Here is a 27,609-nt window from a genome sequence, read left to right as displayed (position 1 = left end):
CCACTGCCCAGCTCGGGCACTGAGGAAAAGCTTAAACAAAAGATTGGAAGGTCCAGACTTGCACAGCTGGCATCATATCAAAAGTGAAAATGCCTGCAAATGCACAGAAAGAGGAAGTTGGTAAATGAGATGGGTTTGATCGGCCTCTGATTGGAAGGCTGGGTTTTTTTATGTTGGGAGGGGAGGAGAGGGAGGGAGGTATTTGTGTGCCTGTGTGTTGCAGGAGAAGAGAAGATTTTGGAGCTCCCAGGACAGGTAGAGCAGAGAAGAGGAATGTTGGTGAGTTACGACCCCCTTCGTCTCCTTTTGATTAAAGTGGGGCCATAGTAAGTGATGTCTCAAAAGGTCAGTTCAGCTGTGAGAGAGACCGAGGAGGCATTATGCCTGTGCATGAGTTGGGAACACTTTTAGATTAATAGCTGGACAAATCTAGATATCAAGGGCTATGGGAAGATCCTAGAATTGCATTTGGGGGAATAATTAAAGTAAGTCTTAGAGAACTTTTCAGGGCGTTGAAATTTTGAAACCTATAAGTTTGCAAACTTAAGTGTTAATGATTTTTGAAGAAAGTTTGGCTTGAGTGCAAAATTAATGCAGATTGTAATAGTCCTGGATTTAGGGAACATAGGGAAATGCTTGGGATATCAGATTTTGAAGACACCAAAGCAGAGCCTAATCCCACTTGATATATATAGTGCAATGTGAATGTGCCACTTCAAAGGGGCACCACGGCCTTCCTCTGTTCTTTGGAGTCTCCAACCCCTTTCCTGGATCTCCTCTGGGATCTGCTGTCTGCTCTCACTGTGGCTGCCAAAACCTTAAATCCAGCTCTAAACTACAGTAACTTTTAGACCTGGTGCCCAGTGGTGGAACTGGTAGCTGGTACCCAAGAGCTTCACGCTGAATTGCCCTAGGCACAGGAGGAAATCCTGCATCTACCAGGACACAGGATCTTCCATTTAGAGTCTTGGAACAAAAGCTTCTATAGGGTACACCTGTTACTGGCATATGAAAACAGAAAAAGAGAAGAGAGAAGCAGTATCTTCAGACAGATATTATATACCCAGACTGATTGAAAAGTAACGAGACTGGGTTTTTAAAAAATCCAGAATCAGATGACTCCACACGATCGGAACAGTTTTCTTTTTTCAAAGCAGCATCCTTCACATTCAATCCATTTTTTTTTTTTTTTTCCAGTATTACAAAAACTATTCAAAGACGTGCCGTAGACTCTTTGGCAACAGTGCTGGTCTTTGACCAGAGGGCCGCCGCGTGGGCAGACTGCTGGGCATGATGGACCACTGGTCTGACCCAGCAGCGGCAATTTTTATGTTCTTATGTTCTTATAATTTTTAGCGCAGCAGCAGTGATGGTTTTCACGTCATCCTCTGAAGCGAACTTTTTCCATGCAGTTCCGTATGCCTGCCTTAACATTTTCAAGAGTTTCATTGCCACTTTTTCCACGTTGAACACAAAATTCAATCACACACCTCTGGCGTACTCTCATAGACGCGTCTTCCTGCCATGACAAAATGTACTACTACAATTTATCATAAGCAATGCTGTACATTTAACATTCAATAGACGTACAAAGTTCTTCCTCTCACTGTGACCCAAAAATAAAGACTACGGCAGTACAACTGCAGGTTCAGAAACATCAATGTATGAGCTTCACAAGAACCGGCACAGTGTTGCCATGTCCACTTCTTGGAAAGAAAACCAGAGGCAGTCTTATTACATGTGTGTGTAGCAGATTCAGGAATGATGCATGGTCGGGCATGCTGTACCTTAGAGCAGTGGTTTCCAACCCTATCCTGGAGGACCACCAGCCAGTCAGGTTTTTGGGATAGCCCTAATGAATATGCATGAGAGAGATTTGCATATAATGGAGATGACAGGCATGCAAATCTTCCCAATGCATATTCATTGGGGCTATCCTGAAAATCTGACTGGCTGGTGGTCCTCCGGGACAGGGTTGGGAATCTCTGCCTTAGAGGGAACACTTTTAGGGACAGTTGGCCCTTCTGTCAGCTGGGAGCAGAGGTAAGCAGCAAGAATCTTAAAATCTACAAGTTCTGAGTTACATACAAATCCGACTTAAGAACAGCTTTAAAAACATATCTCGTTCTTAACCCAGGTACTGCCTGTATAGAAATAATCAAGCCATTGTGACATCACTGATGAGGTTGGCTCATAGGCATTGGTGGAATGAGGCATTATGACATCAGCTCTGGAATGTTGTTTCTCTTTGGGTTTCTGCCATGCTCTTGTGACCTGGGTTAGACACTGTTGGAAACAGGACACTGGACTTGAGGGACCTTCAGTCTGTCCCAGTATGGCAACTCTTATGTTCTTATGTGAGTCATGTACAGCCAGTCCTCGAGTTACAGACGCCTGACTTAAGTACAACTTGTACTTAAGAACGCAGTTGTGACTGCATTTGATTTCACTGAGCAGTATTTCCAGTGGCCTAGACTCCTACACTTCTCCTGTAGCAGATTCAGGAATGACGCTTGGCCACATTAAGAACAATGTGTGGTTGTGCATGTTGTACCTTAGAGGGAGCACACTGGTAGGGACAGTTGGCCCTTTTGTCAGCTGGGAGCAGAGGTAAGCAGCAAGAATCTTAAAATCTACAAGTTCTAAGTTACATACAAATCCAACTTAAGAACAGCTTTAAAAACGTAACTCATTCTTAACCCGGGGACTGCCTGTACATATATTGCAAGGCATTTTTCCAATTGGAACTGTGAGAAAACGAGACTGTTGGCGCATAAGTGATTGCATAACATCCATGGTACTCTATGTGGTTGCAGTGAGGAAGCATATGTGACTGGGAGTCCTGCGACCAGTTAGAGCAGGAAGACAGAGGGTGAACCTAGTGCAGGCTGTCTGTTAGGCAGAGAGAAGGGGGCTGAGGATCGTTATCTGATATGCACGTCGAGAAGAGGAAATGATAGGCCAGAGCTGGCAGCTGTGGGATTCGGTGCCCATAGATCAGTGTAGGGGGTGGTTGAAGCAGCACATATACTGTATTATACACAGCGTGGGTCTTGATGGGTGGTGAGGCAGGGATAATTAACCATACTGTTTTAGCTCAAAGACCGTGCTCCAACACGTTCTTTCTGTGTTTTTTCACTTGTTTGTCTGTCTTTGTAAGCTTCAAGAAGCAAGGACTGTCTAGTCTAGTGTCTGAAAGTGCTGTGTACACCTGGACATGCCCTAGAAATGATTGTGAAAATAAGAAATTAATGGCTCATGGGGAGAATGAAGAAAGTAGGAGCTCCTACAGATAGAGTTATCATATGGCCCAGAAAAAGGAAGATGGATTGAGATATCCGGCTTTTATTTCCATTGCTTTCAATACATGTCCTTACTGTCTTGAACTGAAAAGGTATGACGGAATAAAGCTATTATTATCTGTCCTCCTTGCTTCCATTGCTTTTAGTAGAAGTAAAGCCTGGATGTCTTAATCCGTCCTCCTTTTTCTGGAGCCATATGGTAACCCTATAATCCCACTTATTTTCATATTTCTCCTTTTTTTAGCTCTCTCTTTCCCTGTTGTTCTTCTTTGACCATCTACTAAAAGAAAAACTGCTCCAAATCTTATAAAGGCACCAAATCTCCATAGAAATGCATGAACCTCAACCCCCCCCCTCCTTTATTTATTTATTTATTCATTCATTCAATGTACTAGACCAGGGGTAGGGAACTCCGGTCCTCGAGAGCCGTATTCCAGTCGGGTTTTCAGGATTTCCCCAATGAATAGGCATTGAAAGCAGTGCATGCAAATAGATCTTATGCCTATTCATTGGGGAAATCCTTAAAACCCGACTGAAATTCGGCTCTTGAGGACCGAAGTTCCCTACCCCTGTACTATACTGTTCTCCCAGGAGAGCTCAGAACAGTTTACATGCATTTATTCAGATGCTCAAGCCACCTGCCGAGCAATGTGAGCTAAATGCCAAACCACCCGTAAGAATAGAATGGGCGGCTCGGCATTTAACTCACAGCTTGAGAAAAAGGGAGAAAGTAAGTCCAATAAGAAAGTATCACCTTATCTCCTTTATGTTATGTTTTGTTTAATTTCAATATATTACTTTTAAAAGTGAAGTAACATGGCTATCGCTCTCTATGTGGCCCTAATGTACGAACTCCAACTGATCCAAAACACTGCTATCAGGCTGATATTCGGCTTACAGAAACACGACCATGGGGTCCTTTTACTAAGGCACGCTAAACTATAATAGATGCGTTAGTGTGCGCTAAAAACAGCTAGGGTGCCTTGGTAAAAGGACCCCCATGTCTCTGGCTACCTATAAAGGCCTGAGGCTTAAGGGCTGTAGTGCGATTTTAAGTTGGATCTCTTAATTGGGTTTTTATTTAGTTAAATGAAGAGAGTATCATTGGGTAGAGAGTACTATTGGGTGGGGAAGGGTGGGTGTGGAGAGGGACGGTAAAGGTTCAAACACATATAGATAAAGTGGGGGTTTATTGAAATTGGAATTTGTCTTTTATTATGTATATTATATTATAAAAGTCGATGCATTATTGATGCGCTTTGATGTTCTATTTGTTGTATTCGATGATGTTTGCATCAATAAAAATTGTTTGAATCTAATCAGTCATGCATGGGACACCAACGCACCGGGGGACATACTCCATTTGCTCTCCTCTTTCTTCACCTCAAGCGGGATAAACAACACCCATTAAATGCTCATCCAGGGAGTGAAGTACAAGCAAACATTCAGTGCTCTCTTTCATCTCTATTGCCATGCAAACCTGGAACTCTGTTCCAACACCCATAAGACCTGAACTAAACTACTTCACCTTCAGAAGAAACCCCCCCCCTCCCCGAAAACCTACCTATTTGACAAAGTCCTTTCTAATTAAACACCATGTGCTCACTCCAACAATGATGCTATTCTCCCAGTGCATTTCATTCACTTCCTCCTACTGCAACGTAACCCTCCCTCTCTATCCATTGTATAACCTTCTTCATCTGTGTATTGTAAATTTTCTCCTAATCACAGAAAAATTGTCCCAAGGGCTAGAGCAGGAAAAATGATCAGAAAAACAAACAAACTCTCCTCTCCTCCAGAGACGTCAAAATCACTGTCACGAAACACATTTAAAAACAGTGGCAAAAAAAAGGCCTCAGTGAACATAGGGCTCTGCTTAATTCAAGCTAATGCCAAACAGTCAAGCGAACGCACACCAATCATGGGCCAAAAATACTGCACTCATCAATTATATGTAAACGGTGATTTCAATTAACTTCAGGAAAAACTGTATCAGTTGCATCAGAGTTTCCTAACAAATCCCATAGGTAGAAATATTTACACAAAAAAAGCAAAGACACTCAGGGTTCCTTTTACGAAGGTGTGCTGCGCGAAAACGGCTAAAAGAGGGGGTTAAACATGCAAATGAAATGAAACGCACAGTAAGAGTGTCCGCCACTGTTTTTGAACGTGTTTAGTGGCAGTGATTTTTTTATTTTATTTTTAATTATCAAGTTTCAAATACAATTCACACGAGAAAACCTTGTTACATGAAACACAGAAAAAGAAATCATTTTAAAGAAACAAATAAAATAGTGACAGTGATTCTGACGTTTCTGGAGGAGAGGAGACTATTTTTTTCTGATATTGTAAATTTTCCCCATGCTGTTTCATGGGCCTCATCCTGTAAATCGCCTTGAACCTGTGCTGGAAAAGAGCGATTAAGAAATTTTGATTAGATTTTACTAGAAATTATCAAGTTAATAATTTGGGGGTTTTGGGGTTTTGTTTTTTTTGCAGGTGCAGCAGTTTATTATTTACACACAGTGGCACCGAGGTAAAAAAAAAAAAAAAAGCTGATCCTTCTATATCAATAGGAGAAAAGAACAAGCTTCTGTTGTCTTAAGTAATTCATTCATCCTGGGGAAGGAGAGACATATGGTGTTTTTCCTACAGGCTGGCATGCATTCATTCTCCAGATGGGAAATTTGAGACACCTATGGGACAATAGCACAGGTAAGGAGCCTGACTTGCTAGAGCTTCTTGGACACAGGATATATATACACACACACACACACATATATATATATAAAATATATACATATATATATGTATATATTTTTTTGTTATAAAAATGGTAGAGATTTGTGTTCACCCACCTCCACCATATCAGATAGTGACTTTATGAACCTAAAGTTATATGGGGATCTTTCAGTCTGTTTCTGTCAATAATCCAGATGGTAGTAATTGAAAACGTTTGATCGACATCCTGTATTTTGCAAAATCTGAGGCAACATGCATGGCAAAAATATGAACATAACACAATAAGACAGGAGCGCATAAAACCCAGAAGAGCAAAATAGTAGAGATGACAGTCACAGGACCCTGTCTTCCCTTCCAACACCTGGGCTCCAGATGTTAGGCTTGTTTAATTTTGCTATTTTTATCCCTGTTTTTATTTTTAGGATTTTTCTTTGGGGGGGTTCTTTGATATTGAAGTTTTCCCTTCTGTTGTGTCTTTTACTAGAGTTACCAGATTTTCCGTTTGGAAAATCCAGACCCCCCAAGACCCACCCCAATCCCTGCCCCGTCACGCCCCAATAAGACAAAAAGTATCCACTGTGGATTGTGATCGGGGCAATATGGAGCGCAATTGTCGGGGCGCAATTGATGGGTCACCTGATGGGCCATTTGGCCTTTATCTGCCATCACGTGCTAGCACTTACTGCAGCTCAGTAAAACAGCCTCAGAATACCCTAAGGCACTATGACTCAGTGCACCGATGCAACCCTCAATGATCCACATGGAACCAGAAGAAAAATACACAGGCAGGAAAATGATTTGCAGGAATTGCCCTCCTATGAAAACTTTACTTTTTCAGTTTATAGTGAATAAACTGTAAGGACGTTTTAGTACACTTTAGCACAGACGATCAGCTTATTTTGGTTTTGCACACAAACACAATTCTGACCTACTGCTGATTTTTTTTTTTTTTTAACTAAGTCCTCAGTGCACCTCATCCCTTTGTTAACCTCCAGTGTTGAAGTAATGAGATGCACAGGGCAAGGCAGTACGCAGGCACTAACAGTTTAACACAGATTTTCAGTGTACTCTTGGGACATCAACCCGATGGGCAGATTTATTTAACAATTTGCTTGACCGCCATCAGAAACAAGAAGCCCATCACAGCAGCTTAGAATTCAAATTAAAAAGCACCATTGCTGAAGAAGTCACGGGTGTGCTTGAGGACATGCCCTGGAACCATTCATTCTCTGACTGTGCCCCCGGCTGTTTTCACATCTGAGGCAGAGAAACTGGTTTCCTGCTCCCACACACTCAAATGCACAGGATGAAATGACTTTTGGCATCTGCCTGCTTACCTTTCACAGAGCATTTTACTTCCAGATCTTGCTGATGTTCCTATAGTTAAAAAGAAGGTTGTATACACCTTGCCCTCCTATGGACATCATTATACTAAGCTGGACAGAGGAGAGGGGACTTGATATACCACCTTTCTGCAGTTAATGTCAAAGCAGTTTACAGCTGGTACTGGCCTCTCTTCCTCTCCTATTTCTCATCCCCTCTCTCTGCTGGCTTTTAAACATGCTTATCTTGTTTCCTCAAAATCCAACCCATTTTCATGAGAACATACAGTATACATCCATTTGCACTGATTAGGCTAAAACACAACCCCCCAAAAAGATTATTTCATTGGACTAACTTCATACATTTTATGACAAGCTATTGAAGGCGAGAACCTACTTCTTCGTCAGCAAAAAATGTCAGTATCCAAATATATAAGTAGAATCATGATGGCAGATTAGGCCAAATAGCCCATCCACTATGTCATCTCCCTAAGAGATCCCATGTGCTTGTCCCACACTTTCTTGAATTCAGACAGTCTTTGTCTCCGCCACTTCCACTAGGAGGCCATTCCATGCATCTACCACCCTTTCCGTAAAATGTATTGGCTTAGATTACTCCTGAACCTACAACCTTTTAACTTCATCCTATGTCCTCTCATTCCAGAGATTTCCTTCAATTGAAATAGACTCACCTCCTTTACATTAATGCCACGGAGGTATTTAAATGCCTCTTTTGTAGCCCATCCCTTTTGTTTTTCTTCCAGAGAACATGTATTGAGGTCTATAAGTTTGTCCCCATGTAATTTATAACGGAAGTCACTGACCAGTTTTGTAGCTGCCCTCTTGACCAACTCCATCCTGTTTATATCTTTATGAATTGCAACCTAGAAACAGTGGCGCAGTCAGAAGTGGGGGCAGGTGTGCCGGTGCCTCTCCGTCCCCTGCATTCCTCTTGAAACGTTCACCGGCACCAGCAGAGTCACAGTGAATCCTTCTATATTTTATTCCTTTCATGGATGAAAAGGATATCAAACGGTTAGTGTTGCGTTGTTCATCAAATCTGGGGAATCTATCGGGGGATTCTCCATGTAGGATCTTGAATGTTAACTGCATAAGGTGAACCACATAAAGATAGGACTGTGCCTTATGTGGTTACTTTTTGCAGTTATGTGCTGAAAAACTCACATAACCACATAAGTGCTGACTCCGCCCCCAGACCATCCACACAATAGCCTGTTTTGGCATATTCGGTGGCCCTGTCTCGTTAAGTGCCGCTTAATGAGCCCAGTTAGCCCGACACAATTGATTTAAACAGCCAGGAGCCTCTCCTTGTTTTATTTAATGTTTGCACTGGGGTGTTTTATTGGAGGTTATCAAATAAAACCATAATCACACTCCCCACTTAGGATCCAAGGGTGTGGATCATTGTGGCAAAGTGAGGGGGCAGGAGAATGACTTGTTCAAGTCAGGATTTTCAGAGGTTTTTATTTAATTGGCAAATAATTTAATATTTAATTTGTGCTGTTGTATTAATGAAAGCAGCTACTTGCCAAAAGGGAAGGTTCTTTCCAGCTGTGGCTTCATAGCACTTCTGCTGTGGTTTCCTTTTTCTTACAGAAAAGACATTCTGTTTAAAAGTAGAGCAATCTGATTTCGAAAAGAGCGTGATACGTAAAAATGGCTAAAACTGATCTCTTGCTGACAGCTAATGCCGACACTAAAAACCCACCAGTCCTAAATCTGTTAATTGCTGATCACTTTATATGCCCTTAAATATAAGCTGGAGTGCTGCTTTAATGAAATGTTTTTGTCCTACAGCACTTCATGTAGCTCAAGCCTCTTCTCTTGTGTTTCTGCATCTGCTTCTCTGCAGCCCAGGAATGAGCGCAGGGAGACCAGAAATGCTTCAAGCCACCTTATCTCCAATGCTCTTGGTTAAAACTACAGCCTCAGTATCCTGAGGTTGTGGGTTCAAACCTACGCTGCTCCTTGTAACCCTGGGCAAGTCACTTAATCCCCCCACTGCCCCAGGTACATTAGATAGATTGTGAGCCCATCAGGAAATGCTTGAGAACCTGAATAAATTAATGTAAACTGTTCTGAGAACTCTGGGGAGAACAGTATAGAAAATTGAACAAATAAATAAATGTGGGCCACAAAAACAGGATGTTTCATCTATTCCAACCATACTGGTCTCATCTTCAAATATATTTTAAAGAGCTCAGCCTTTTCTCTGCTTGATTTGTTTTAATACAATTAAGACTTCTAACTTGTAACTAATAAACACCAATAACAGATCCCCTATGTAAAAAAAACCCCCAAAAACCAATAATAATGATTCAAATAGGTGTTTATTGGATAAATACTGCAAAACCCCCAGTTCTCATCCTTCCTTGGTTTATCTTGCATCCTCCACTCAGGTTTTCTGCCCTTTCTGCACTGATGATTGTTAAGTGACTCAAAGATGCATATTTGATTCCACCAGACAAGACAAGTAAAATCTGGTACCCCTAATTTATACCATCTAATTTGGAGGCAGTTAGGCCCTGATTCTATAAATGACGCTTACAAGGAATGCGGCGCATAGTGGCTGTCAATCTTCAGTTAGACGCCATTTCTAGAACTGCGCCTAGTGGCGCTTAAATTGTACTTAGGTAGGTGTCAAAATCTTAGGCGTACCCTACTTATACCAGGGTTTTCTTGGCCTAAATACCGGCGCCTAAATCCTTAAGCGCCTGCATGGAAAACACGCCCAAGAGCTGCCCTGCCTAACTAGTAATTCATTTTAGTTTATGTTAATTATTGAGCCAATTAACCCCTCTTTTTATCAAGTCACGCTGTCAAGCAATGCAAAATAAATGCCAAGCTGCCCTTGCTAATCCTATGGGCAGCTCGTCATTTAGCTCATGGTGCTGGGAAGCACAGCTTGATAAAAGGAGGGAGGGGGGGGAGGTAAGCTTGTTATAAGCACCGATTAAGCTTTTAAATTAACACCACCCCCCTTTTTACAAAACCGTAAGAGCATCGGAAGCAGCGCAGAGCATTCAGCACGCCAGCCTGCGCTAAAAGACAGTTCAGCAATTTTGTAAAAGGAGGGGTATGTTAGGTACCTAAATCGATGTCTAACTTTAGGGGTCTTTTATAGGATCTGGGCCTAAGAGCTCCTGTGTTATCCATGTACTAGTCAATTAGCATGTGGCAATGTAGATACCATAGGCAGCGAAACACTGTTTGGTTTGGGGGTGGGCCCAGGAGCTCCGCCCCAACCCCAGCGGAATCCTGCGGAATGGCCCGTCACCAGCTCCCGACTCCACCTCCAACCTCCTCCCAGAATTGTACTTTATATCTTTGGGGCAGGCGCCACACAGCATCTATGAGCAGGCCTGTCCCCAGAAGTAGAATGAAGGGTTCCGGGGCAGGCCTGCTCGTTGATGCTGCCTCAAAGATATAAAGTACAACATTGGGAAACAGGTGAGGGGGTGGGGGAGTAGGCATTAACCGTTGACCGCCAATTTTTGGGGAGGCCAAGGCCCACGTGGCCTCCCCCGTGCCGACATCTATGGTAGATACACTAATTGGTTTCTGCAGGAATGTCCACTCTTTATACCTGATATGTTCCCTAAAAATTTCCATAAAGTATTTACTGCATGGACATTTTTAAATTAACATTTAAGGCTTTAGCACATCCCACATTAAGCAGTTTTTGTGCTGTGTAAAGCTTGCGTTAGTGCCTAATGCGCCTCCCAATTAGCTAGAAAATAAACACTTAAATGTAGAATTTATAAAGACGTAAGAACAGAAGGCCTTAGATATAATTCAGTGGCGTCACCATAATGAAAAGACAAAAGGGAAATGAAAAAGACCATCCCAAACCAATGCAGTGGGTCTAAGGCATAGATCATATTTAGAAAGAGAAAGCTCCACCCTTTGAATTATGCTGAGGTGGATGCACTTCTGTATTTCAGAGAGAGAACAGTGATCTCTTCTGTCCATGTTGAAAGCATTAGCATTCGTTCCACCTTCAAAGAGAAGTGCACTGGCCAGGAATTAAAAACCGTCAGGAGCTCTTATTTACAGTGCCATCATGTGTACAGAACACCCTGTTCCAAATAAGCAGGATCTAAAACCAGCTAGACCACACAGGCTAAAGGCCAAGGAGGTTCTGAGCTATGAGATGAGGATGGGCCCTTCCTGGCTGTTTGAAAATGAAGGCTGGTACAATAAGGGTGGGGGGGGAAGGGGGAGGGGAGTAACAACTAGCCACACATTACATCACAACTAGTGCCAAAACAGGAGAATTATACCTTCTATAAAAAAATAAATCCCATTTATGTTCGTTATTTGTTTGTTTATTATTTTATTTGGCGATAGTGTACACCTTTTTGAGTAATAACTCAAGGTGAAATTACATTCAAGTACACTAGGTATTTTTCTGATCCCAGAGGGCTTATAAATCTAAGGCAGTGGAGGGTTAAATGATATAAAGAGTGCTGGAGTGATTTAACACATGTACAAAGAGAGGAATCCAACACAGCTTCAGTAGACGTCAAAAAGAAAACCTAAGAAAAATACTGCAGAAGCGATGGACTAGATGCCAAGTCTTTATTTCAATCAATGAATGTTCAAGTTTATATCAAGTTTATTAGGATTTTTATATACCGCCTATCAAGGTTATCTAAGCGGTTTTTACAATCAGGTACTCAAGCATTTTCCCTATCTGTCCCGGTGGGCTCACAATCTATCTAACATACCTGGGGCTATGGAGGATTAAGTGACTTGCCCAGGGTCACAAGGAGCAGTGCGGGGTTTGAACCCACAACCCCAGGGTGCTGAGGCTGTAGATCCAACCACTGCGCCACACACTCCACACGCCACACACTCCACACGCCACACTGTTGTTTCAATGTGGGCCACCTTTGTGATAAAGGAACAAGGGCCCAACACGGTCCATGTTTTGATTAACACATCTTCCTCAGGGGTCTGAAGAAATCCTTTATGGGCCACAAAACGTTTTACTATGAGATTCGGATTTATAGTACATTATTTTGACCCATTAAGAATAGCCTTCCTGGGTCAGACCAATGATCCATCAAGCCCAGTAGCCCATTCTCATGGTGGCCAATCCAGGTCCCTAGTACCTGTCCAAAACCCAAAGAGTAGCAACATTCCAGAATCCCAAAGAATAACAAAAGATTCCGGAACCCCAAAGAGTAGCAACATTCCGTGCTAATGATCCAGGGCAAGCAGTGGCTTCTCCATGTCTTTCTCAATAACAAACTATGGATTTTTCCTCCAAGAAGTTGTCCAAACCTTTCTTAAAGCCAGCTACGCTATCCGCTCTTACTACAATCTCTGGCAATGTGTTTCAGAGCTTAACTATTCTCTGAGTAAAAAAAAATTTCCTCCTAAGGATTTTTTCAGACCCCTGAGGAAGATGTGTTAATCAAAACATGGACCATGTCAGGTCCTTGTTCCTTTATCACAAAGATGAACCACATAAAAACAACATTCATTGATTTAAATAAAGACTTGGTTTCTAGTATATCGCTTCTGGATCCTCTCTACAGATTGAGCTTTCTGCCAAGGTTCTGAGAGTCCTCCTCGACTCCTCTCTCTCTCTTTTAAGGATCAAATTAACTCTGTGGTCAAGAAATGTTTCTTTAACCTGCGTTTGTTGAGGAAGGTTAGACATTTCTTTCATCATCGACATTTTTCCATATTAATTCAGTCAATTATATTATCTCGCCTCGATTATTGTAATGTTATCTACCTCAGTACTACAAACACTTGTGATTCAAAATACTGCTGTAAAATTGATCTTTGGGAAACGTAAATTTGATCACATGACTCCGTTGCTCCAGAGTCTCCATTGGCTCCCAGTTTATTTTAGAGTTCAATTTAAATGTGCTTGCGTTGTCTTTAAAATCCTATATGATATCTTCACTCCTCTCCTTCTTTTATCTTGGAATGCTTACAGATTCTCCTTTGCAAGAGGTAATCAACAATTTAAATTATCTCTTCCTTCCAAGAAAGGGATTAAAGGAGTCAAGATCTTTAGTCAATCTTTGTTTTTCTCAACTTTGGAATGATCTTCCATTTCTTTTAAGGAATCCTGGCTCATTTCAATTTTTTTGTAAATCTTTAAAAACCACTTTATTTGCTAAACACTTTGAAAATTAATTTCCCGAAACTTAGTTTTATTCTTTATGTTTTTTATTTGTTAAGTTAATTATTGTAAACCGAGTCGAGCTTTCTTAGAATGATGACTTGGTATATAAAGCCAAGCCTTAGATTAGATTATTTTTTGGTGACTTAACACATATCATTCTAAGGACTCCTTTTACTAAGCTGCGGTAAGTTCCAAATGTGCACATGCAAAACACGTGCTAAATAATTTTTGTAAATTTTGGGGGGAAGGGCATGTCTGGGGGCAGAGAGTAGGCATGACAGTACAAATCACAGCTATATTTCCGCGCACTAACTGATTAGCTTGGGATTGGCATGTGCGTTCTTACCGCTTACAAAATAGATGATGGTAAGGGTTCATGCACTCACTTTTGGTATTGGCTATGTGCTAATGCTAACATTAGCACATGGCTTTTAATTTGGAAAATCAACCATTCTCTGGCAGGGTGTAAAAAGGGGGGCTGTGAAATATGCTTTGACCAGAAAGTCCTTTTTTTTTCGGTAGCAGACCCAATATTATGGAATGGAATTTCGGGAGTAATACGTTTATGTAAAAGTGTTTTACATTTTTCGGAAACTGCTCAAAACATACTTTTTTGTTCAGAAATTTAAGTAACATCAGTAATTTCTTTTTAGGATAAGAGTTTGTTTTGATTCAGTTCTGCAATAGAGTAATTGTGTGGGAAGATATAAGGGTTTCACCTTATCTGATGTTGATGTTTACCCATTCTTTTTATTAATGTTTTTATTGTAAGCCGCTTAGGATTTAAGCAGATTATAAATAGTATAAATAAATAAAATAAAAGATTGGGAAGCACTGTTCTAAAATATCCTATCTGTTTGACAAAAACTTTTCTTATGAGTTATTTTTCGCTTTTTTGTTTTCCCTGTAGAGGAAATAGATTTTTTTTGTTTAAATTCTTTATTCATTTTTAATCTTTCATCAAGTGTACAAATAATAAAACATTTGATATTAAATACATCACTTGAATTTCTTTCTAATATAACATCAAATATATACATTTATTCCCTTCCCACCCCCCCTTTCCTTTAACATTTAATCAAAAATATACAATATAAATATTCTTTTTCTTTTGATTAAACCCACAATAAACTATAAACCACCCTCCTCCCCCATTTGCAAATATACTTTCACTGGAAATGGTGTCTATTCATTACAATAAGTTGTCAATGGCCCCCAGATCTTTAATAGAGCTCTTGGTAGCCTTCGTCTGGCTTGCCTTCTTGTCTAGAACCTTTTGGGGGTGTAGTCCCCCCAAACCAGACCCAATATTCCAGATGAGATTTCTCCAACAACCTTTGCAATTACCTTCTTTTATTTATTGGGGTCTCTCCCTAGACATCCTTCAAATTCTCGTCATTGCTTTGGTGTGTTCATAAAGGAGAGATTTAAACTAACCAACGTAACCAAATCAAATACAGTACAAATAACCCTCTGTGTGTTCAATAGTTAAGGGGCTCATTTTCAAAAAAGAAAAACATCCCCCCAAAATGGCACAAAGTAGGAGATGAACATTTTCTTTCTCCAAAACATCCAAATTAAAATTTTCATAACCCATTTTTAAGATGGTTTTTATGCAGTTTGTCTGCAGTACATCTAAATCTCTAGGGGGTATGTTAGAAGTGTGTTTTGGTGGGACTTGGGTGGACTTATGATTTAGACATTTTTCTGCGGTAATAAAGCTTCAAGTTAGTCATGGTTTATGTCTGTCTCTTATATGTTCTTATATGCCCATTTCTATTAATGTAAATCTCTTAGAAATTTTTTATAAGTGTTTTAATCAAATTTTAAATAAAACTTGAAACTTGATTGTAGAAAGCGTTCAGGCCACAAAAGAGGATGTTTTAGGCTGGGCCTGTTTCAATAACAACTAAGTGTCAAAAAGGTGTCCAAACTGACCAGATGATTACTGGAGGGATAAAATCATTACCCTCCCCTCTTAATCCCCCAGTGGTGATAACCTCTGTCCCCCCTAAAAGGTGAAAGTGACAGTACAGCTGCAGATATACTGGCCATTCCTCTTAGAGCAACAAGCAGGTCCCCGGAGTAGCTTTCAATCCTTAAATCTACTCTTCTTCCCTCCAACCCAGCCCACTGATTAACCGTTCCCCTTAACTGTATCCATGACATCCTCTTTGTCTGTCTTGCCTGTTTAGATTGTAAGCTCTTTCGAGCAGGGACTATTTCTTCTCAGTGCTGTGTGCGTCTGGTAGCGTTATAGAAATAATTAAAAGTAGTAGTCTAGTGGTCAATGGAGTGGCCTGTAGAGAAGGTGAGCCAGGCCCATAACCCACTCTAACTGGTACACTTGTGGTAGAAAGCTTAAACTAAACTAAACCTTAAGTTTATATACCGCATCCTCTCCATAAAGACAGAGCTCGGCACGATTTACAGGAACTTTAATATAAGGAAGGAAAAACATAATACGAATTAGTGATTGTTAAGAGGGTAGCGAGATTTACAATTTTGAGAATAGCCAAGTTTTCAGATGCTTTCGGAATAATTGGAAGGAGCCCAGATTCCGCAGCAGGGCAAGAAGGTTATTCCAAAGTTCAGTGGTTTTGAAGAAAAGAGATTTCCCTAATTTTCCTGCATAGATGACGCCTTTTAACAAGGGGTAAGATAGTTTAAGTTTTTGGGTGGATCTGGTAGTGTCAGGTCTCAAAAACCATCAAATACCTACTGTATATACATATCGGTGACACCTGTAGGCATAAGGGCTATTGTTGTGGTGTCCAGTTTGTTTATTTATTCCTGCCTTATCCAGGGCGAGTTACACAATTACATACAAATTAAGGCATCACATTTAACGTACAAATCTCATTGACATGAACACACTATAAAACAAATTGTACACTTACATACCAAATATAAAATTACATGAAACATACAGGTTGCTTTGACGATGAACATCATTATAACCAAGAAAACTGGCCAACCCTAAAACACATCATCTCAGTTGCTTATATTTGTATGTTTTTTTTGTTCCTAGGACATTTTTTTTTATTCAAAAATAGTACCAAACGATAGATGCACTGAGCATAAAAATGTCCAGAAAACAGTGATTTTCTAAACCAAAAAAAAAAACCTTTCCCAGGTTCGAAATCACTATGTTCACCACTTGGTTTTTGGACGTTTTCAGCAAAAATTGGACTTAAGACGTCATATTGAAAATGCCCCTCCACATCTAATTGAGCCTAGCTTTCTCTTAAACGGAGAGATCTCTGGTGAATTAATTCCTCAGGTGAGGAGCGGGGCAGTGACTAATTTTGGATTAAATGTTTGTCTTTGTTCATCACCCCTCACCAGTGTTGAATTTCTTGGTTCTCTGGCTCTTTTGTCTAGTGTTTTAAAACCGCTCCATCAGTCCCTGCTGGAAAGTGCCCAGACTGAGCAGCAAGGTCTGTACAAAAGTTAAATTATCTGCTGTTTCTTTAAAAATGTACAGGTGATTGCTTTGTTCTCTAACTTTGTATTGTTCTGTGTGGGTTAAAATGGTTCATTCGTTCCTTGGCTCCAACAGGTGTTTCTACAGGTTTAACTGCACTGAATCCTGCTGGGAGATCTGCCAGACTGGCAAGCTTGTATGCTATTCTCTTATCCCTTCCCCCCTCTGGAAACGGCAGTATTCCAACTTCAGGTTTCAGAATACAGATTAGAGCAGAATTAGCCCAGGCTTCATCAATTCTCCCTATAGTCAGTCTAGTTGGGAGTGGCTGAGACATGGCCATCTGTGTGGGGCTTACCTTCCCCACTATTCCCCTTACAGAGAGGAGTGTCTGTTAAGATTCCCTTTAGACTACATCCTTGAACTATCCTTTGGCAGAAGCTCTGGCTTGTACTTTCTACAGCCGGGATGCATGCACCATCTAGCAGAAGACGTTGGATTTCATGCGGTTGGTGAAAATCTCTACAACCGGCACCAAGAGTGGTAAGCTTTATGCCTTTACGAAGAATGTATTCCGTACGCCATGAACAGTTTGCTTATGGCGCTTGAGAAGAAGATAGGATTTGATATATCACCTTTCTGGGGTTGCAGTAAAAACAGGTATCTCACCTGGGGCAACGGAGGGTTAAGGAGCTGCAGTGGGAATGTAACTTAGTTCCTCTGGTTCTAACCGGTGACCCGTCAAATGCGCACACGACAATTGCGTGCACGAGAAATGTGCACACTTAATGGATACTATTTTGTTTTTTTGAGGGTTACAAAATAACCCTCTTTTTGAGGGGGGGGGGGTGTAGGGACCCTCCCCACTACACTTAAAAGATTCACTTCATATCTAGTGTTGGGGGCCTAAGGAGTCTGAGCAAATCAGGGCTTTCCAGATATCCACTTATGGCAGATTAAGTCACAGGCCGCAATTGACGGGGCGTCATTGTCGTGTGCGCAATTGTCCAACGCAGATTTGTCAGTGTGCCGTTCTAACCATTAGGGTTACTCCTCCTCAGGAGCAGACATTTGAGGATATGATACCTCGCTGCCAACTCTGTTATGCATTGCGATACTCTTATGAGGGTAGTGTGAGGGGAAACTTAATGGTCAACGTGGATGTGCTTGTGCAGAACATGGAAGACGTTAGCTTTCAAAGCTGTCAATTCGGGACTTTCTGAATATTAGAATCCACTTGTGAATATAATATCTGCTTGTTTTGGTGAGCACATCTGACTTTCACTGTTAGTGATCAGTGAGCATGTGATACAAGAGCTGGAATCTAATTGCAGTATTTATCCTGAACAATTCACTTTCAGCAGTACAGACAAGTATTCCTCAAATCTACCCTACGTACTAGGAGTATGTTCTCTACGTACCTGTTTGGATAATTTGGGGATTTGTATGTTGATTTTTCCAAATCCTAGCTCAAGATGAGTTACATTTGGGATCAAAGGTTAAACTCTTTGCCTGAGTTAACTTATTTCAGCTGGATCTGAATCAGTAGAGAAGTAACTTGCCTAGAGTTACCATATGGATCCAGAAAAAAGAGGACATGTTGAGACATCTGGGTTTTACTTCCATTGAACCAATGGAAGTAACTCCCGGATGTTTCAATCTTTCCTCCTTTTTCTAGAGCTATATGGTAACCCTAGACTTGCCCACAGCCACAGAGCCCTGGTTTTGAACCCTGGCTCCCCAGTTCTTAGCCTATTGTTGTAAAAACTAAATTACTCAGCTGCTTGTAAGGGAAAGGAGCCAGAGGTAAGTTCAGAGGCTTTCCACAATTTCTTATCACCTCCTTTCTCAAATCTGGAAGAACTCGCGGCCTATATTTTATAGGGGCCTGTTTTTTCTCCCACCGTCCTCTATGCCTACCATTTGTATGTATGGAACAGCAGCACTGTTTTTGGTTGGGGATTCACAAGGAGCCTATATATTGTGGAATCAGGGCTAATTACTCCTTTTTTCCTTCAGCTCTTTTGTTAATTTGTCAGCGAAACAGCCTTCAGAATGCAGGATGCATTTCCAGGTGACGACTGTGGTGCAAATTCCAGGTCTCTCTTTAGGTCTGAATAACAGGTCCCAGCCTGCACAAAGCACCCACCACGACACAGAACAGCACAAGAGCAGACAACGGAATCCCAAAAGCAGCTGTTTTCAGAATATCACAGCTGCTGTTGGATTCTGTTACCTGTTCTCCTGCACAGACACCCACTTTCTCCGCTCCAGGTCAGGACAGGCTGCGAACGAGGTAAGGACTCGCGCCGATCGTTGAGAATACATAGCCAGGAATTATCATCCTCCACCCCTACCCCAACTCTGCTGCTGCAGACAAGACAATTCAGCCTTCACTTACAAAAAGGGATCCAACATTCAAGAGATGATCTGGATCCTTGTGGCTATACACCAAGACTATTAATTTATCTGCCTTATCAACTGCATTTCTGATATTATCCATTGTACTATAACATTAATTTGTTACCCCCCTGCTTAATTTTCTTGCTAAATTATCATGTCTCTTGGACAGGTGTTCTCAACCCAGTCTTCGGGACACACCTAGCCAGTCAAGTTTTCTAGTTACCTACAATGAATATGCATGAGATAGATTTGCATAGAATGGAGGTAATGCATACAGATGTGTCTTATGTTTACTAATTATGAATATCTTGAAAACCTGACTGGCTATTTGTGTCCCACAGACTGGGTCGAGAACCCCTTCTCTAGGACATATGTCACACCTGCATCCAAATCACTTTTCCCAGGGGTTACCTGAATCTCACCAGACCTCTGTAATTACACTAAAGCTCTTTTCTGCACTATAATCATATCATTCAGTAGCCTGTATCACACCTCAAATGCACTCCTTTCACCTGTGCCTAAATCTATTCACTCACCTGCTCTGGAATCGGATTTCTAAGCTATTCTGAATTTCACGTGAAATGTTTTCCAATAATCCAGCATTGGGTACAGAGAATTTGAAAAGCAAAAAAGGTTGTCAGATTTTAGAGTAATCATTATGCGTTGCTTTAAAGTATATGTGTATATATGTTTGAATATCTGAATGAATCTGTGTAAATCGTTCTGAGTTCCCCTGGGAAAACGGCATAGAAAACTGAATAAATATGTATGTGTGTGCGTGTGTGTATGTGTGCATATACAGTCATGTGAAAAAATTAGGACACCCCATGAAATATTCAGTTCTTTCTTAAGAGATGTTCACATATCGATGTTAAATCTTTTTTTTTTTTTTTTATTTATCTCTGGAAAAGAAAGTGATGTAATTGCAGGTAAACAACAACATTTTTCTTGATTTACTCATGAAACAAAAGATATAGATAAGAACTCGCATATTAGTAATGTTATAAAGTTTTCATTCTTCAGGCTTCGACAAATCCGCTCTGTATCACAGTTCCTTAATGCCAATTCTCTAAACATCCTCATTCATTCACTTGTCATTTCAAAGATAGATTACTGTAATGCCCTGTTCAAAGGTATAGCACAAAAGGAAATAAAACGCTTACAGATAATACAAAATACATCCATTAAACTTATCTATAAAGCAAAAAAATTTGATCACGTAACGCCGCTCCTTAAGGAAGCCCATTGGCTTCCGGTGGATCATCGAATAATATATAAACTCAGTTTGCTCACCTTTAAATCACTTCTTTATAAAACTCCAGCTTTCATTCACAAACTGCTAATCCCTTATACAGCTAATAGAACTTTAAGATCTGCCCAACAGCATCTTCTAACGATTCCATCGCTAAAAATAATAAATACGTGTCGTCAGTTTATTTTTTCAGTCACTGCACCCCAGACTTGGAATTCTCTACCGAGCTTTCTAAGGGAAGAAACTAATTTAGGAAAATTTAAATGTAATCTAAAAACATTCCTGTTTAATGACGCATTCATAAACTAATTATGCTCCTAAGTGTCTTTTTGATAATCATGAGAATCTCATAAAGTTATTCTTTCGAGTCTCATTTCCAATTTTTACTCTCCTATTAAATTTTATCTTTTATAATTATTATCATTATCCCTCCCTTATGTGCCTTCCCTTTATGTATATTCTACCTTATTTAAAATGTAACTTCATCCCCATATTTTCCTTTTGTCTCCAGTTTCGTTAAATTTGTTTTTTATCCTTGTTAGTACTATCTTCTATGATTTTGTTTTTACATTGTAATTTTATCATATTGTACATCGCTTCGAATTTAGATGAAGCGATTAATCAAAAACATATTAAACTTGAAACTTGAAAAAATGAATTCCCGCGGGGATGGGGAAAAATTTGTCCCAGTGTCATTCTCTAGCTCGGAGGGATTTCCAAAACCCAGTTTGTCTGGGTTTTGGAAGGCCCCGAGGTCAAGACCACATCTAGAGGACCTCTGCACATGCGTGGACCTTGGTGTGATGGCATCACATGCATGCACATATCATTGTGCCAATGTTCGCGCATGAGTGGAGGTCCTCCAGAGTTCAGGGAAGGAGACATGAGGTTCATGTGGAGGGGAGGCTGGGGGTGGAATGGGGCAGAGCCTGGTGTCCTCATTTTTTAAAGAGGAAATCTTGGAACTCTGCTCTCAAAAGATTTTATGCTTACACATGCTACTAATTTTGTAAACTGCCTTGAACTGCTTGCTCAGACTGGGTATTAAACATTAAAAATTAATACTATTATTGATTCAGCAACACTTCAAGGATAAATTTTAAAAGCTCACTTTATTTTGGATTGTCAAAAGTAGCAAATTCCATAAAAGACACCTGAGTAACACACTTAAGAGATTGTTTGCGGTTATTATATCAAGGGGGCAATTTGATATTCAACTTCAGGATCTGAAGAGCATTTCAGCTGTTTGAGGCTCGCAATGGAGGATCTCAGGGGCTGTATGTGGTCCTGGGGCCCCACGTTGGAGACCACTGCTCTAAGGCAATGGGATGAAGCTCAGTGTCACATGTGAAAGATTATGGTTTGGAAAGAGAAAAGGTAGCTCCGACGCTCATAGGAATTCTATGAGCGTCAAAACTTTTCAAATGCAGCCTGCGATAAAAAAACACCCTGACGCAGCTTGATAAAAAGGGGGGGGGGGAGGGAGGGAGGTTAAATGAAACAAAAGACGACCAGTTAGTGATAATTATCAAAAACACCGAACCAAGACAGACAGTGGATACACTCATGAAGACCACATAGGCAGAAAGGAAAAGAATAGTCTTGAGCTTTTTCTTGAAAGATCCAAAGCTGGACAATGTACGGAGAGTTGAAAGCATAGCGTTCCAAAGTTTAGGTCCCATGACAATGAAGAGAGATCTTCTATAAGTTTCTAGCTAGGGGGAAGCACCCTGGTAGGCTATTCCTATGGGCACCCGTTGATGAATTGTCCCTTACATTGCATTTTAGGATGTGAGGTAGGTCTCAGCAGAGTTCTGATTGGACAGTTGCATTTTGTAGTAAATCAGTGGAATGACATATTTATGAGAGGTGATCCATGGTGCAAAGAGGAGAACCTATGGTCAACAGGCTTAGGAGCTCTGTTGGAATTTGGTTGATAGGGTCTGGCTATGATACAAGAAGGAAAAGCGAGGTCTATTCCAAAAATTAATTGTGTTTCCTGCACTTATAGAGAACCATATAAAATAAAGTACTTACTCTAGGTTTGCTTTAAAGGGCTTTAGTTCAAGAAGCAAGGCAATGGGAGACATATTCTTGGACTTTCTCCCTCATTGGGGGGAGGGAAAATAAATTGGATGTGTTTGCAGTGAACCTTAGCTAGCGTTCTTATTTTGTAATGCTGAGATAAAGTGCCCCGCTCCTGTGTCTGATCGGGAGATTTGAAAACCTGCAGGATGCTTCTCTTTGTATCTTTTAGTCTCGTAATTCCTGTTGTACCTTGGATGTGTTCGCTTTCTGTGCTATGATTTAAAAGGACAGTGCCAATTTCTGCATTGCTGGCCAAGAAAGGAATGAAGCTTGTTGGAGAGAACCTGCCCTGGAATGACACGATCACTCCCGTTGAGCAGGAAGCAAGGACGCCATCGGGAATATCGTGTCTGTCCAAAGCTCTCTCGTCACCTCTCACAGGGGTACAGCCAGCAGAGACGCCAGATCTGGGCCGGTGACGCAAAGGAGGATGTGGACATAACAAGCAACAAGACCTTCTCACCACTTGTTTTCTTGTGACAGTTGTGTGAAAGATTAACCATTTTCCCCCATATGCCACTATGTTCTTTCCATTCCTGGATAAAAGTAAACACATGTCCAAATTCAGAACTCGTTTGAAGTGAAGCTAGTTATTTCTCAGTGATGACAACAGAACTGCCAAGCTACCCTGTTCCAGGCTGGAGACTTTTTTGGCCGGTCCTAGTTTGAACTTACATACCAAAGTAGTGTGATATTTGAAAGTAGAGAATGACACAGGGACAAATTTGTCCCCATCCCTGCAGGAACTCAATTTCACTGTCCTGTCCCATTCCTGTAAGCTCTGCCTTGAACACTTATGATTTTAAAAGTGTTTGAGGCTTGTGCAGATGAGGATGGAGCTTGCAGGAATGGGGCAGGGACAGGAAAATGAGTTCCCGCGGGGACGGAGAAAAAGTTGTCCCCGTGTCATTCTCTAATTGAAATGCCTGATTTTGCCAATGAAATAAGTCTCATAATGTGATTAGGATTGTCCCAAAAAGTTCAGCCTGGAACGGGGTAACTTGGCATCTCTGTGACAACCAAATAGGATTGTTTTCTATTGAGTAGAGGAAGAGGAAGGAGCTGCTTAGCTCAAGCAATTTCCAAAGTCAAAACCTCTTTCCAAGGGAGATTAATATTCTGTTTCTTTTTCCTCTCTCCATGCTTGTTCCTGGGCTGCCCTCAAGTTGGAAGATGGCCTAAGGGATACAGAGGACCCGCCTTCCACTGCAGACAGTCAGTAGTTGGTCTGGCGTGAGCATTCAATCTCAGATCACCTCTTGCCTGTGCGCAGTGTGCTGAGTGCTTCCTGACTGAATTTCCTAAGGGCAGTCGAGAGAAGCCAGCCCGCTGTTGTTGCAAACGGAGCACTTGATGGTAGCGATGACAGATATCAATTCTGAATGCAACTCCCAGTACAGAAATGCATTAAACGGAAATGTTTCAATTTTTATTTAAAATTTGATTCAATTGCTTATCAAGATTTCTAAGCGATGTACAGTATTAAAAAGGGGGACACAATAATATATATGAACAGACTTACATAATTAACAAAACTAGCCTAACAAAGATACTTAGGGAAAAGGGGGAGAACTACAGTGATTAAAGGACAGCAGAACATGTAAGGTGCAAACAAACAGGAGGGATACAAGTAAAGCCAAAAATAAGACTGAGAGTAGGAATTTATCAGATTACTGGAGTGGGAGAGTACAATGTTGCAATGGCCAAAACTCAGATTTCAAAAGCATCTTTATAGAGAACTTTTTAGGGAGCCTTTAAATCTATCTAGTACTGTTTCCTCCCTAATGTAGATAGGTAAGGAGTTCCAAAGTTGGGGGGGCTGCGCCTAAAAAAAAATATTGGTACGCCGTGTATTGAAAATCCTCAAAGATGGAATGGATAGAAGGTGTTGTTCCTTTGGAGGTGGACCAGGAAAGGTCCTCTCAGCTATGAAGACTCTATAGGGCCCTACTAAACCACACTAAGCACTTAGGCCCAAATTCTGTATCTGGCGCCTAATGCAGAAAAGAAGGGTCTGAATTTAGCGATATTATAGAGAATGAAACGACAAGTTTTGGCAGTCTGTTGGATATGTGAAGAGAAGGAGAGAGACAAGTCAAAGATTACCCCAAGGCTGCGAACCGACGAGACAGGGTGGATGAGGGCTTTGTTCACAGAAATAGAGAATGGGGAGAGAGATGGGTTTAGGTGGAAAGATAAGGAGCTCACTTAACCTGCAGCTTACCATGTTCTAACCACTACTCCAGAATCATGTATAGAGGATTTGGGATATTTTTACAATTAATGTAATAAACTATGCGTTAAGTGCTTTTTATATTAGGGGGGTGTCGGGCCAGCAATTGGCATGGAAGATGCTTTGTAATTAGTGCTCTAATTGGCACTTTTGCAGTTAATGTGGGACTTTTACCATCACTTAAATTGGAAGTGCTAAGTGCTTCTGTGCTAACTCCAAGCGCAGTACCGTGTGCTGTCTGCAAATTTATTACAGCTCCTATAAGGGCAAATGCCGGGAAAATGGTCTTTAAAATTTGCAACTATCGCACAGTAAAGTCTCGCATTAAGCAGCAGCAACTGCAAATTTTACCATGGCTTAATAAAAGGGCCTCTATATCTGATAGTAGCTGAGTGAGAAAGAGGACACCCCTTGCCCTTCTAAGTCATAAACGAAAAATGAACATTACTTACTTTGTTGATTCTACTGGAAAATGTGGCAAATGCAAGTTTAAATAAAATAAAATAAAAGACTATATCTGGTGTGTTCCCAGGATGCCTTACTTGAGTAAAAATGGTGGAAATAATCTCTAACATACCTTGGCATAGGAGTGAGATACATCTGTCATGCTATATACAAAATTATCTTATTTAGAGATATTACCTCAAGTAAAACAACACAAAGCAATCCACCTAGTGGGTTATGATGATGATGACAGAATTAGAGGAAGGGAGAAGAAATTGATTTCAATGAGCTTAGGTAAGTACTGGATAGGTTTGATTTGATGTAGTACTTTTATTACTATTTTTATATTAAATTAATTTGTTTTAAACTGTATGTACATCATCCTGTCTACATTCTACAATTTATATAGGTGGTCTGTAAATAATTAAATCAGAGTAACTTGCCCAATATCACTTGAAATATGACAGAATGGCATAAACTAGTGTTTCTCAACCTTTTCAAGCCAAGTACCCGCTAAGCCTAACAAATACCAACCGAGTACCCCCTGCCCAAGCTCCACCCCTTACCTGCCCAAACTCCGCCTCTGACTCCACCCCCATAATAATAATACTAATTGTAATGCAATTTCTTCCATCCATTTTTCATATACACACAATATAATCTTATTAATACACAATGGTAATCACAAAATTAAAAAAACACAAAGCACACTATACGCAGAGAAAATGTTAATTATTTATATTCGGGTGGTTTTCAAAGAAGTCAAGACAAATGACTTTAAAATATGCAATGCCACCTCAGTAACAACTATAGAAAAATAGACAAATATAATGCAAAATATAGACAGCAGATATAAATTCTCAAAACTGACACATTTTGATCACTAAATTGAAAATAAGATCATTTTTCCTACCTTTGTTGTCTGGTGATTTCATGAGTCTCTGGTTGCACTTTCTTCTGACTGTGCATCCTTTCTTTCTGCACTCAGGCCAGCTAATCGGACCTTCTCTCCATCGTCAGGATTGACATCGGGGGAAGGCTTGTGCGCCTGGCCCTTCCCTTCCTGTAGTTGCGGCACCAGCAGGGCTGTAATTAAATATAGCGGTCAGATGAGCGGCAAGCGGCCAACGGTCAGCCTGCGTACCCCCACGCGTTTAGAAACCCTGGCATAAACTGTCGAAGCAATCCCGGGGGGTGGGGGGGGGGGGAGACAAGCTGCACCACAATCCTTTCAAATGGATCTCCCATATTTTGGGGAACCTTTCCAAAATTATTATTTGGGAACTCTTAATTTGGAATGTATGCCACTGACCATAGATTTAAATTTAATCATAGAGAGAAAAATGAAGACAGATAAAGACCATATGGCCTATCCAGTTTGCCCATCTATGTTATCTACTCTTCCTTTCACTCCCTTAGAGTTCCAACGTACTTGTACCAAGCTTTCCTGAATTTAGATATACTTTTTGTCTCCACCACCTCCATAGGCATCGGAACAGAGGAGGCCATATGGGCCACGGCCTCCCCAAACATTGAAAGTCAGAAGAGTCAGTTATGGCTCTACTCCCCCACCCACCTCCTCCTGACCACTTCAGGTGGTCTCCATGCAACGTTGCCACATAATAATGACTTCTGTGCATCACATGGGATACAGAGGGAGGAGCCCAAGGCATCTGAGTCAATCAGGGCCTTAGGCCCCTCCCCATGCATCTCATGAGATACAGCAGGAGGTGCCCAAGGCGTCTGAGTCAATCAGGGCCTTAGGCCCCTCTCCATGCATCACATGGGACACAGAGGGAGTCTGAGCCAATCACATGATGCACCAAGGAGGTGCATGAAGGTGGAGGGATCATGCTTCTCACGTCCAACAGAAAAGGTATAGGGAGGCTTTCTGGGAGAGCATCCAGTGGCAGGAGGGAGGGGCATCCATGCAAGTGTATAATCTGCTACCGTTCAATTAAATATGTTTTCCTGCCATTTTTTCTTGCGCAGGGAGTGGGTAAGGTCAGCATGGCAGGAGGAAGTGGGCGGGGGGTGGGGGAGGGAGGGAGCGGCTCCAAGTGCTGGTTCATCGGGGAGGGCCATCATTGGCAGAGGGCGGGTGCTTTTTTTTCCTAATGGTACAGATATTGTGCATGTATAACATGCACAGCATCTGTGCCCATTAAAACAAAAGATTAAGACATGTAAGCAACTGGTCTTGACCAGTCGCTTTTTTGGATCGCTA

At 41.1% G+C, this 27,609-nt stretch overlaps 1 long non-coding RNA gene across 1 annotated transcript; it reads left to right on the top strand.

The window, feature by feature from the left end:
* Positions 1-222: 222 nt before the first annotated feature.
* LOC117351328 lies at positions 223-25,441 on the top strand. Its single transcript, XR_004537386.1, has 4 exons — positions 223-279; positions 5,802-6,017; positions 16,920-16,975; positions 23,872-25,441. It is a non-coding gene; the product is annotated as an uncharacterized LOC117351328 (long non-coding RNA).
* The last annotated feature ends 2,168 nt before the right edge of the window (positions 25,442-27,609 follow it).

This window comes from Geotrypetes seraphini, chromosome 17 (assembly GCF_902459505.1).
Source record: "Geotrypetes seraphini chromosome 17, aGeoSer1.1, whole genome shotgun sequence".
NCBI classification, from domain to species: Eukaryota; Metazoa; Chordata; class Amphibia; order Gymnophiona; family Dermophiidae; genus Geotrypetes; species Geotrypetes seraphini.
Note: the sequence above shows the minus strand (reverse complement) of the source record. Positions and strands in the feature narration are given on the sequence as shown.